This window comes from Macadamia integrifolia, chromosome 1, assembly GCF_013358625.1.
Source record: "Macadamia integrifolia cultivar HAES 741 chromosome 1, SCU_Mint_v3, whole genome shotgun sequence".
Lineage (NCBI taxonomy): Eukaryota > Viridiplantae > Streptophyta > Magnoliopsida > Proteales > Proteaceae > Macadamia > Macadamia integrifolia.
Window position 1 is genome coordinate 15762737 of NC_056557.1, and position 14264 is coordinate 15777000.

Below are 14264 nucleotides of genomic sequence, written 5' to 3' on the forward strand. Positions count from 1 at the left end.
CTAATGAGAAGGCACGAATGATTTGTAAAAGTTTATATTTTCTCTCCCAAGAGAAGAGGTTCGGCTACCTCCAAATAATAGGCCTAGACCTCATGGTTTCATCTATAGAGCCAAGAGGTGGGCCACCTCCAAATTAGCCAAATCTATCTATTTCCTATTTTATCTCTTCTATTTCCACTCCTATTTCCTCTCTTTCTATATTCTCTCTTTCTTCTACCGTGGACACATCATTCAACATGAGAGGAAGCCAAATAAATGATTGGACTTCCATAGAGGCTTTCATCTTCCAGGATTTTTTCTCCTCATAGGCACTTTCAGCTGAGTCTTGAATTTGTTTGCCCCCATCCTAAGGCAATGTTTGGATGAAAAAAAAAACATAATAAGTCGAAAATCATGATGGAACTTATAATGTTCACAATATTTATCAATTTTCCATTGCATCCTTCTAATTTAATTTAATTATTTCGTCGAGCCCATAGCAACCCATAATCAATGTTTTCGGACCCATGGTCGCATCACTAGGTAAGCCCACATCCAGTATTCAACCTGGTTAAAGGGCAGTCCCCTGATATGGCATTTGTGAATGAAAAACTGCCATAGATCTATTTATATTGAAAGACTAGAGGCAGGTCTGTGACTTTGGATCGGACTTATCCATATCAAGTCATAAAACAAGTGAAGTGCTGGCCAAATGTTTTCTAACATGTCTCCCATACAGTTGAAGTGATGGCTCAGAGGTTTTTCCTTTTATCCAAGCTGATGGATATACCGGAGACATACCATCCCAGTGCTCACCTCATGCTGGATTGTCATATTAAGGAACATGTGACAACCCTATCCAATGACTATCATTTCAAATTTTAAAATATTCACAGATTGAGGAAAAGGAATCAAAACTGAATAGTTGATACATCATTTTTTTCCTATCTACAGTGAGAGAGAAAAACAAAAATGAGCCAACATAATAATAATATTCAAAAATAAAAAAATAATATAATGGGTGTTATGATTTATCTCTGCTTACCAGTGAAAGGAAATGACGAGACTAACTCTACAATCAGCCAGCCCTTTGGTGCAGCTAAAACAGAACTTCAAGTTTCTTCAGACCACTTCAAAACAATAAAATGGTTTAAGCAGTGTCACTCGACAAGAAGAAAAAAAAAGAAAGATGGAAAAAAGAAATGACATTAAGTTATCCACTAGTTTGAACAGACTTGAGAAAGATCAGTGCAAGTGGCTAACGAAGTCAGGGATTTGCAAACAAGGCACGAGTAAAAAATAGCATGGTAGGAATCCAATTTCAAATGGGCCCTGCTTCCATATAAAGTGCAATCCCTAAGGGAAATCTTTCAAGAATATGAAGCATCAGCATTCCTTGTACAGGTGCCCATTCACCTGACAACAGAGTGCTGATTCATGCCGCCTAGCAAATTCTGCATAATTAGACAGAATTTACCAGTTTTCAATACTTCTAAATCTTTTAAAAAAGTTCCAAATTAATAACTCTAGATGTTTTCAGTGGTAATTTATCTAAATATAAAAGAAAAGCACGATATAGAAATAAAAAAAAAAAAAAAAAGTTTCTTGAGGGAACAGGATAGAAACAGCATCTTAAGTAGTGGTTTTTTGAGTTAATGTCATAAAATTGTTTTCCATCCATGGCAGTTGGTCCTTCATCCCGTGAGTTTTCTCCACTGTTTTATAACTTGCTACGGAGTCCTTGTTGGGTGGTTTTGAATGTTAAAATGTGAGAAGAATATGGGCCTTTTCTTATTTGGGTCACTCATTAGGACATCAATTCCTCGATAGTTACTAAAGCCTTAGTAGTGTCAATTTTTTGGCTTATGACTACAAGCCATACTACTGTTACCTCTTAGTTGAGCAGAGGAGAAACTCAAACTGGTGGTATAAGTTACAACCATGGTACATTGGATTTGAGCCTAGAACCAGAAAGGTTCTTCCAGAAGACCTGAAAAGAGATTGCACAGCTTGGAGTTTGAAATGATACTGCAATGGGGATTTAGGTGGTACCAACCCCCCCCCCCTCACCCACCCAAAAAAAAAAATTCAGTCTGGTACATGCGCTAAAGAGGACACTGCCAGAGAAAGGTTTCAGTGAGAAGAAGTGAAAACTGATGAAAGTTTTTCTCAGGGTTCAAGTTAAGGACCAGCAGCTTTGTCTAAATAGATTCTCGTGGTTTAAAGCTGGACCATGGGAGAACCTTGCACAACACAGCAATCTGAAGAAACTGAAATTTGGGCTATCTTATGTGGAAGAAATTTTCTTGAGGTAGTCGAGCCACTCACTACAGGTGGTCAATGATAAGATGAGGAGGAGGCTTGTCCTCTTTCTGTGACTCCTCTCCCCCCCCCCACCCCACCCCCCAAAAAAAAAAAAAAAAAATTGAATCAATAACATAGTGTTGTATTGATGAAGGAATAACTACTGTAAGCTCCATCTGGTTGCTGGGGAAATAAAGGAAGGAGAAGTGAAATCAGATCAATATTAAAGTGGAAAAATTTTTAATCACTACCTCACATGATGGCGTGGTTAAAGAGTGCTACCGCATAGGGGTTTTTGGGTGTTCTGAAATTAATTAAGGGGAGTTCATAACAATGTTTAGTTTTGTCATGTCCTTTATTGTAATTTTACAATATAATAGTTATGTATAACTTGTGTGTCTCAGCTCTAACAATTCGTAACCTCTCTTTTATCCTCCTCACAATTTCTCTCCAACTCAGGTAGTTTTCTCTTTCATACAGCAGCGCCCCGATGGATCGACCCAAACCCGCTCCAGAATCTGAACCAAGACCTAGATCCAATCTGGAGTCCAAGTTTAATAGAATATTCTAGGATTTTATTTTTACTTGAGAATATTTGTTTCCTATTTGAGTCCTTATTTGCTTCTAATTGTGTTAGTTTAGGTGTAGGAGATTTTATTTCTATCTTAGTCTTTGATTTTAATTAAAAGGTTTTAATTTTATTTTATTATAAATTAGACTTGTAATTCATGGCAAGATGAGTTGATTAATGAAGAAAAAAAAAAGGTGATTGTGAAACTCCCCCTCCCCCTTGCGTGGCTGTCTTCTTCCCTCCCCCCCCCCCTTCTTCTTCTTCTTCTTCTTCGCTGCGATCTCTCTCTACCTCCCCTCTTCTCCTGTCTTTCTTTCCCTTTCCCTTTCCCACTTTCTTCTTCTTCTTTTCTGATTTTGTCTTACAACCCCTGTTTCTGGGCAGTACCTGCAGCCTTGGACAGTGCCTTCAAACTCCTTGGTGCTTTGTTGGCTTGGGCTGAGAATAATGGTGTTACTTCCTTACTTGTAGGCGATCTAACATACATGATATGAGTGCTTAATAATCAGTATACTGTGAGGGCTGAAACCTGCAACTCATGCTCTCTCAAGTTTCTGCCTAGATCTGATTTTCGAGGGCTATATCTCTCTTGGTTGATGACTGTTGGAGGTGCTAGGGCTTGATTGTAGAAGGGTTTGGAAATAGTTTCATACACCTGGAATTTCGTGAGGAGCAGATTTGGTAAAAGAGGAACAAGACATGAATCAGATTTGGAGTTCCGCCCCTTCTCTGGTTCGATTCCAAGGTTGAAGATGAATCCTCCTTCCTTTTGGGTAATTAAAAAACTATTCTAACCCTCTCCCCACCTGGTTTTCCCATTATACCCCTCAAACCGCTTTAACTCCTAGTCCTTTATTAGTATTTTGTCTTTTGTGGTAGTCCCTTTTTCATTCCAGATCATTACCCCTGCTTTAACCTTTTATTTACACCTTGCCACTAAGTATTTGTCATTCCAAGTTTACCCCCTCCCCTTTCATACATTACTCTCTTCTTCTAAAAGTGAGGATTCAAAAGTCTTCTAGGTTTTTGTCCTTTGTGTTAAAAGTCCTTTTGTCTTACTCCCTTATTGTTGCCCCCTACTTTAAACTCCTATTTACACCCTGCCATCAAATTGAATGTTGTTCCTAATTTGTCCATGGCCAATAAATCAAATTCCCACTTCGGAATTTCTAGGTATTTACAAAAGTGCCATTACCTGTTGGTACTTGAGTATTTCCCCTTTGCATAGGTCACTTAATTACCAAATTGCCACTGTTTCTAGACTTTGGGTCTAAGCATTTAGGTGGCCCCTCTCCCGGCCCTACATTACTCTTGTTTTATTCTCCTTATATTCCTTAAATGTTTATGTGCTGATTTCTTAACCATGATACTGTTAAACGGTGTCAGAGCGATGAAACCAGCACAGTGATCCCATCTATCTGTTTTTGGAGACTCTCTTAGAAGTTTCTTTTTGTGGTGTTCCGCAGCAACATATGATGTAGATAAGTCACTTGGGCTTATTTGCAATATATTATTGCAAATAAGCCTTGGGTTGTGTTATATATGTATTAGGCATTTGATCCCATGGGTTTTCTTTAAAATGGACCACTTTAATAGGCCTAAAATATGTGTGAAGGTAAGAAAATGGGATTTAATTCATTAGTTTAATTAGCTGTTAATTAATTCAATAAAGGCCCATTAGGTTATTGGTTGGTTGTAAAGTCCTATATGGACTATTAATTAGTTAGTCCTACTCTATGTCGGAGTCATAAAGTCAAGTCCTAGTCCTAATTTGAATTCCTCGTTGTAGTAGGAGTGTCTAGTCCTAGTAGGAAACTAGCTCCAAGTTGTAGTAGGAGTGTCTAGTCCTATTAAGAAACTAACTCCTAGTAGTAGTTTGATTGTTATTCTGCCCTCTATAAATAGAGGAGCCTATGTACTCATAATGGCAGATTTGAATAAAAGAAAGTTTGCAACTAAATGCTTAGAGCAGCTGAGATAGTTGTGGGTGAGAAGCCCAGGCTGAGATAGTCACTTCCTTTATTCTATTTCACCCTTCTCAACCCCCAATCTGTTTTATTCTTCTTTTTCTATTTTATTTGTTGTAACATTCAAGAGGTATAATTCAGATTCTGATAAAAATCTCCAGAAATCATAACCGATCAGCAATCCTAGTGGGAATAGGAGAGAGATCGATCTCCTCTCTTTCTCTCTTTTGTACTTTGTTCAGCTAAGTCTTCAATCACGGTATTCCAGGCCTCATAAGGGTCTCACGATCCTTACCTAGTCACTGTTGGAAACATTCAACCGCTGTTCTTGAAGGTTCTTCTCAGTTTTCTCTCTCCTAGGTCAGGAAATCAAGAAAACTTGTAACTTCACAACCAGCCGTCAAAATCCTCTCAACTTTGGGGGTTTTTGTACCCTCCCTAGGGACTATCTACGCCCAAGAGTGCAACTCAATCAGATTCTTACAGACCTGGCCGCACCCCTCTCTCTCCAGCTCTATAGCAGGTCTTTCTCTCTCCTATCAAGTTGGATTTTGGGCTGGTTTTGCTCCTGTATGTGTATTGTATCCTTGGGGGTTTATTTGATGGTCTTATTTCTTTGTTTCCTGCTCCTATTTGTATTGTTTGGGGTTATAAACTGCTGGGATAGCTTCTTGTAATCTACTCCTGCATTAAGTGGTATCAGAGCTACGGTTGAAGAAAACTCTAAACAATCTATCAGAGCCTAACCGAAGATGGTTCCATCAGCTCATTACTTCGCTGGACAAAAGGATACGTTCTACATCCTTGATTGGTTAAATTCTCTGAAGGAATATTTTGACTACTATAACTTGACAGAGACACAAAATCTTCAAGTTGTTTGCTTCCGGTTGATTGGTCGTGCTAGAGATTGGTGGAGAGTCCATGAAAAGCGACTCCGAGTTAGAGGACATGAGCCTAGGACTTGGGAAGAGATGAAGTACGAGTTAGTGGCAAAATACCTCCCTGTATATTTCCAAAGAAGGCTCTTCCCTCCACAGGATTCCCATCAGAATACATCTAATGTTGCCCAATCTAATGATCAGCCACATTATTTTCATGGGGAATTCCTTGGATGGATGTGTGAATTGGACATGTACTTTGACAACTACAACTTAACAGAGACAAAAACGCCAATATGCGTGTTCCCAGATGAGTAATTGTGTTCGAATGCAATGAAGAGTCCGTGAAAGGCAACTTCAAGCTCAAGAATGTAAACCTAGAATGTGGGATGAGATGCAGTATGAGTTAGCAGGCATGTACCTATCTGAGCATGAACGAAGCAGGTACTTCCTTCCACCAGATGTCCAAAAGCCACCCACAATTGACAAGAGCATGAAGGAATCATCAGCGTCTAATGCAAAGCAGCAACAAAAGAAGACACCTCTGACCAGTGAACCAGAGTCAAAAGTTGAAGTTAGTGCTGAAAAATTTTCAGCCATTCCTATTGTTGAGGAAGAACTAGTCATTGATGTTCCCATCAACGAGACTCATGTGGAAGAAATCGAAAGCAACAAGGTTGCCACAATAGACAATGAGGTTGAAACTGAGGAACTTGACACTACAACAATTGTGATGATTGTGAACAGCCAAGAGGAAGATCCTAAGGAGTTCAAGAATGAAGTTGTGTTTAAACCATCAATGGGACCTGTTGGGCACCACCAGGTTAATGAACCAAAAGAGCTTTATGTTGCATTGAAATTAGAAGAGATCAAAGGTGCATATGTAGATGACCCTATAGATACATCTAAAGATGTTGAAGTTGAGCATGTGGAGTTTGTCATCCCATTAAAGTATCTTAAAGATCGAGCTCCACACATTCTAGACTACATCTTTATTATCAAAGAGCTACCTAAATTTTTCTATAGCTTGAAGAGGGATGTGCACTATGATATAATCACCATCACACTCTACAAAATTCGAGGAAGAATTTTTTCTAAGAGATGGCGAGTTGATGTAGATAAGTCACATGGGCTTGTTTGTAATATTTTATTGTAAATAAGCCTAGGGTTGTGTTATATATGTGTTGAGCCTTTGATCCCATGGGTTTTCTTTAAAATGGGCCACTTTAATGGGCCTAAAATATGGGTAGAAGGTAAGAAAAAGTGATTTAATTCATTAGTTTAATTAGTTGTTATTTAATTCAATAAAGGCCCATTAGGTTATTGGTTGGTTGTAAAGTCCTATATGGACTATTAGTTAGTTAGCCCTACTCCATGTTGAAGTCATAAAGTCAAATCCAAGTCGTAGTTTGAATTCCTAGTTGTAGTAGGAGTGTCTAGTCCTAATAGGAAACTAGCTCCTAGTTGTAGTAGGAGCGTCTAGTCCTATTGGGAACTAGCTCCTAGCAATAGTTTGATTGCTATTATGCCCTCTATAAATAAAGGAGCCTATGTACTCATAATGGTAGATTTGAATGAAAGAAAGTTTACAACTAAATGCTTAGAGCAGCTGAGATAGTTGTGGGTGAGAAGCCAAGGCTGAGATAGCCACTTCCTTTATTCTATTTCACCCTTCTCAACCCCCCATCTGTTTTATTCTTCTTTTTCTATTTTATTTACTGTACCATTCAAGAGGTATAATTTAGATTTTGATAAAAGTCTCCAGAAATCAGAACCGATCAGCAATCCAAGTGGGAATAGGAGAGAGATCGATCTCCTCTCTCTCTCTTCTGTACTTTGTTCAGCCAGGTCTTCAATCAGGGTATTCCAGGCCTCATAAGAGTCCCACAATCCTTACCTAGTCACTGTTGGAAACATTCAGCTGTTATTCTTGAAGGTTCTTTTCAGTTTTCTCTCTCCTAAGTCAGGAAATCAAGAAAGCTTGTAACTTCACAACTAGCCGTCAAAATCCTCACAACTTTGGGGGTTTTTGTACCCTCCCTAGGGACTATCTACGCCCAAGAGTGCAACTCAATCGGACTCTTACAGACCTGGTCGCACCTCTCTCTCTCTCTAGCTCTATAGCATGTCTTTCTCTCTCATATTGGGTTGGGTTTTGGGCTGGTTTTGCTCCTATGGGTATTGTATCCTTGGAGGTTTATTTGATGGTCTTATTTCTTTGTTTCCTGCTCTTATTTGTATTGTTTGGGGTTATAAACTACTGGGGTAGTTTCTCGTAATCTACTCCTGCATTAATCTATGCTTCCCTATGTGAAATGAGGCCCTAGTTATTAGTGTTAGGAATCTATAGTGAGAAAGGAAGAGACCTCTCCCTTGGGGTTTTCCTAGTCCCATTAGGACTGTCCTAGCCCTATTAGGACTGATTCTAGAGTTAGTTTCCTATTCTGATTTGTTATTTCCTATTTCTAATAGGTTTAGTAATAGTGTTAGTCTATTTAATGAGCAAGGGAGGGCAGCGCCAATCTAATCGATTGGGGCTTCCTTTTACCCAAATCATAGATCTCTCTCTCTCTCTCTCTCTCTCCCCTTCCTTTTTCTTTTCTTCTCTGACATGGTATCAGAGCCTTGATCTCTAAAGAAGAAATCGATCCAATGTTGTTCCTCCCTCATCAGTAACAACCTCTCCCTCCATTGCAGGTTGTTACTAGTTCCTCCTTCTAAGCTCTACGATTTTTTAGGGGGGGATGGTTTCATCCCCTAGTTGTTGGATTTTTGAATGAAGGATTGATTAGCTACAATCAACCATATAGTGTGAAGGATTAACTCAAAGTATTTGTTAGACGTTGCTGTTTAGTTTTCTGATTAGAAGATTCAAGTATATAAGTAGTTGGAAAAATTAATCAAAGTTGTCAGGGTACACTGCCAAAATCGATTTTGGTCATATCTCCCTATTCAGAGCTCAAATTGAAAATCCCTTTGGAGGTTTTTATCATCACCATCCTAGTAACATTTAATCCAAGTTTCAGCTTCATTGGATCCCTTCAGCTCAAATCGCAGGCATCCCTAATTCCTAATTTTGCCCTAATTAAGGTTTTACGATTTGGGTTATATCCTTCACTGTTTGATTTTTGGTGGAATTTAGTCTGAAGATTCAAGTTGCGGGGTTTCATCAGTTGCATAAGATCAATCAATAGCGTGATTTTCTATATGATTCTCCGTTCTCTGTAACTCAATTATTATTCACTAGTAATCTCTTTACCTATTCAATGGCGGACACTAAGCCAAAGAATGTTGTTACTAAGGTGATATCCTCATCCTCTCATAGAATTACAGAGAAAAAACTTCCAGAAGTTGCCAATTTTCAACAATGGAAGAAAATTGTACAGTTGATGTTAACTGGTCATGAACAACAAGATCATCTTACAAATGTGAGTTAGAAATAAGGACTAAGGTTAGAGATGAGGGAAGAAGAGAGAAGAGAGGAAGGAAGAAGGAGAGAAGATGAGAGAAGAAGTGGAATGAGAGCAAAACGAGGGAAGCATACTTGCTCTTTCCCATATATATTATGTTCAACTAGAAATTTAGGGAAATTACATTAGACCTCACTAGGGAGGTGAAAGGAAAAAAGAAAAACAACTTAGGACAACATAATATAAAAACAGTTCCTAAACTACCCCTATTACATAAACTCCAATACTCCCCCTGAAGCTAGAGAATAAATGGCATACATTCCCAGCTTGCATAAGAGGGTACTGAACTGGTGAGGAATGAGTCATTTGGTGAAGATGTCTTGCCAGTTGATCACCTGTCTTCACAAAAGGTGTGCAAATGTTGCCAGAATCAATCTTCTCTTTGATGAAATGCCAGTCTACTTCAATGTCCTTTGTTCTATCATGTTGCACCACGCTATAGGTAATGTTTATAGCTACTTTGTAGTCACAGTAGAGTCGCATAGGTCCTTCAGTGTCATCAACTCGAGAGCCAACCAACAAAGCCAAATGAGTTCACAAACTTCATGAGTCATTGCCCTGTATTCAGCCTCTGCACTAGATCTAGCTACAACTGGTTGTTTCTTACTCCATTAAACAAGTTACCACCCATGAATGTGCAATAACCAGATGTATATCTCATATCAGAAATAGATCTAGCCCAATCATCATTGGAATAACCTTTTATTCTCAAGTGATTGCTCCTGACATACAAAAGTCTTTTTCCTGGAGAGGACTTCAAGTATCCGAGGATGTAGTATATAGCTTCCAAATTTCCCACTCTTGGGCTTATGTATAAACCGGCTCACTACTCCAACTGCATAAAAAAATTTCTGCGCGAGTTAGAGACAGATAGATAAGCTTCCCCACAAGCCTCTGGCACTTCCCTGCATCAACAAGGGAAGGGCCACAGTCTTCTCCTAACTTATGATTCTGCTCAATAGGAGAACTTCTCAATTTACAACCCAGTATTCCTGTTTCTTTTAACAGATCTAACACAAATTTTCTTTGGCATGTGTTGATTCCCTTCTTAGACCTTGACACTTCAATGCACAAGAAATATTTCAAGTGTCCTGGATCCTTGATCTCAAATTGTTTGGCCAAATAGGGTTTCAACCTTGTTATTTCATCATTGTCATCTCCACTCACCACGATATCATCAACATATACAATCAATGTTGTGATGGTACCATTACCTCGTCGGGTAAATAATTTGTGGTCCGCATGACTTTGGGAATATCCATTTGTTTGAGATTTTAAATGTAACCGCAAGCGTACGGATTAGGGCAGCTACAGGTCGAACACAAGGAAAGCAACCACTTTTTTTTTCTTTTAATAATGCGAAAGTGAACTGATTAATGGTTGTGATCTAATTCTAATTACCGTCCTAAACATATGTATCTAAAATAACGTCCTAACCATTCGTCATCTAAGAATTTAAAGACGCAAGCCACGCAATTAAAATTAAATAAATAAATAACTGAAAATAAACAATCCACGCAATTAAAAATAAATAAATAAATAAATAAAGGAAAAAAAATACTGAAATAAAAATAAAGTAAAAGAAAGGGGATAAAGCCAGAGAGACTCACAAATAGGTTTCTCTACTTAGCCCGAGGGATGCATCATAATATGAGCTTCCCTACTTGACCAGAGAGTCACTCTTACAAGGGTTACTCTATTTGGCTTTAGAGAAAGGGAGACAATTAAAATAAAAACAATAAATTGATGGTTCTATGGCTAGGAAGGGCAAAGCCAACACATACACTAGCCATGAACCTTGGGGGAAAGGGATAACAATAATGCAATGACTAAAATTAAAATCCTAAATTAAGAAAAGAAGGGTAGTCAGAAGAGGGAATGAGAGGGGGGAGAGAAGATTACTGAAGGAGCCTACTTACTTGAATCAATGCTTGAACTTGAAAGCTTGGGTGATTTGAGATACTACCAGTACTAAAAACCAGATCTGGAATAAACCAAATCTGAAATTTCTAGTACTAGAGAAAAAAAATCTTAAAAAAAAAAAATTGCTCCACAGCTTGTGATCTTGTCACCTAGATCTAAGCCTAGAACTATAACTTACAACTCAATTGCATAAATCATAAACATAAAAGGCTGAATAAGAATAAAAGAGTGCTTGCATTAATTAACATAAAAAAAACTATTACAAAAGTGATTAAGGCAAAAATAAAGAAGAACTAAAACTAAATAGAGTGAGAGAGGGAGAGAGAAGAAAACTAAGCATAAACTAGAAAATAAACTTAGGGGAATAATAATAAATAGGAGGGGGGAGGAAAGGGCTTTTATAAGGCTTTTGTCTTTCCTCCTTCCTTCTACAAGTCTTCTTTAAGAAAAGAAAGAAAATTAAATTAAATTAAATCTTGGTAAAAATCCTCATTCTCTGAGATATTGTGTGAGGAAAGAGAGAATTTGTTTCCAAAATTAACAAATTCTATTCCTTCCTTGCAATATTAACCAATATCTTGCAATCTTGATTAAATCACAAAAGAATCTCTGCATAGCATCTTCAAGATCTTGTGAGGTGGCAAGGAGAGAGAATAATCTTCAGGAGTTTGTAGGAGGAAGTGGTACCAATGAGTGGGTCCCACCTTTGGACTGGTTCTTGATTCACTTTAAGCACTTTCTCTTGTAGACTTAGAAACTGAAAAAAAAAAAACAAGAAAAATAATAGTACTATCCAAAGTGGGGCAAAATATACACTTATATCCCTAAGATTTCACACATTATTGTGTTCATCACCATTCTTCAGAATGGCCTGTCTGAACCTCTCAAACCAAGCCTTTGGTGATTGTTTCAGACCATAAAGTGCCTTCTTTACGAGACACCTTACCATCGGGTGTCAGAAACTTGAAGCCAAGAGGGGGCTGCATATACACTTCCTCCTCTAAATCTCCATGGATGAAGGCATTCTTCACATCCAATTGATATAAGGGTCAATCTCTGTTTACTGCCACAGATAAAAGGACTTTTATTGAGTTATGTTTGATCATAGGAGAAAAAGTCTCCTGATAATCAATTCCATACAACTTACTGTACCCTTTAGCCACCAATCTTGCCTTGTACCTCTCAGTAGCACTATTTGATTGGTACTTGATTGTATAAACCACCTTATCCAAGTGGAATTCTCCCCCTGAGAAGTTCAACCAGTTTCCAGGTCCAGTATTTCTCAAGTGCCATCATTTCCACAGACATGGCTTGTTTTCACTTAGGGTCTGACATAACCTCAGTAACAGTTTTGGGGATGGAAGCAGAAGAAAGAGCAGCTATAAAAGCAACACCTGTAGGAGAGAGAGCATTATAGGAAACAAATTGGGCTATAGGATTATTACAATCTCTCTTACCCTTACGAACAACAATAGGGAGATCCAACTCCAAATAAAGAGCGAAGATGTTACCTGACTGAGGAAGGGGAAGCTTAGGAAGTGGATCCAAAGAGGACTCTTGGCAGGTCTTCTTTGTCCTTTTTGTGTACACAATATCAAGTGTCTTCTCTATACAAGGTCCATCCACAGTATCAACATCATCCACCTCTTTATATTTCCCAATATGAAAAGAAAAATGAGTAAGAGGCAATGGGGTAACAAATGGAATGGCATGAGCAGCCTTTTCACTTTCACTTCCATTCTCCCCTTGAAAAGGATGCTGATGAGAGGCAAAGAAAGGCATAGACTCGAGGAAGGTGACATCTTTGGAAGAAATTGTCTGTTAAATGAAGGGTGGTAACACATGTAGCCTTTGGTAGTGGAAAAATACCCAAGGAAGAGGCATTTGAGAGCCTTGGGATCGAGTTTGGTGTAGGACTTTTAACATGCACATAACAAACACAACCAAACACCTTGGGAGGAAGAGAAAAAAAAAAAAAAAAAAAAAAAAAAACAGAGGAGATGAGTGCAACAGGGTTTTGAAACCCAAGGATTTAGGTAGGCATGCGATTAATAAGAAAAGCAACAGTAAGAACAACTTCAAATCAAAATGTTTTAGGAACATGCATACCAAATAACAAGCTTCTACCAAATTCTAACAAGTGGCAATTTTTGCTCTCAACTACCCCATTCTGTTGGGGTGTATCAACACAAATGAGCTGATGGATAATACCATTGTCAGTAAAAAAGTCTTGTAAACCACCATACATGAACTCTCCCCTTTATCAAATCGGACAATTTTGATCTTGGTTTCAAACTGGGTGCAAACCATTCTATAAAAGTTTTTGAATGCATCATAAACATCATTCTTTTATTTCATAAGAATTGTCTAAGTACAACAATAGAAATCATCAACAAATGAAACACAGTAACGATGGCCAAATAAGGAGGTAGTAGGACAAGGTCCCAAAACATCAGTATGCACAATGTGAAAGGGAACAACAAATCTATTCCATAAAAGGAATAAGATGAACAACAATGTTTTGCAAAAAGACATTGTTCACAATGAAATACATGAGAAGAAGGAAAAGACATAAACAAATGAGGTAATTATTTCCTCATAATAACAAAAGAGGATGTCCCAACATTGATGCCAAAGCATCACAGAGTTTATAGAACCATGGTTCGAGAACTCGAGCGAAACATGCAAAATTTCGCATGTTTCGCAGGTATTGACCTAGTCGAAATGAAACCTTAGAGGATTTTAAAAAATCACCTGTTTCGACCTGGTTTCCACCAAGTTTCCCATGTTTCGACCGAAACATAGGAAATTTCAACATTCTCTTATGCATTTTTTCTCCCAAGTGTAGGAAACTTGGGAAAACAGTGGAGATTTTCATTTTTTGGCACTTATTTATACCAAATATCAGTAAATGGTTTTTATATTTATTATTTCATTTACTTAAGATATTATTCATAAATAAGGAAATACCCCCTATTTGAATCCAATAAAACAATTTAAAAATCAAATTTCTAAAGCATAAAAAGTCAACCCCCTAATCCAAGAACAAAAACTGGATTTTGGTTATAAGAAAGATTGTCAACTTTTAAATGCTGGGGTTTTTCTTAATAATGAAAATTTTATAAATCCTATAATGTTAAAACATTGATAAAAACCAAAAGTCCAGTAAAAT

General features: G+C 37.9%; 1 protein-coding gene across 9 annotated transcripts in view; it reads right to left on the reverse strand.

Moving 5' to 3' along the window:
• Window positions 1–824: 824 nt before the first annotated feature.
• Window positions 825–14264, reverse strand: part of LOC122080742 (rab GTPase-activating protein 22-like) — a 108042-nt gene continuing 94602 nt past the window's right edge. For 8 of the 9 annotated variants that reach the window (XM_042647578.1, XM_042647597.1, XM_042647560.1 and 5 more), the window contains one exon: window positions 825–1109. The gene's annotated coding sequence lies outside the window, so the exon portion shown is untranslated. The remainder of the gene's footprint in view (window positions 1110–14264) is intronic. The other variant, XM_042647571.1, reaches the window with a different exon arrangement.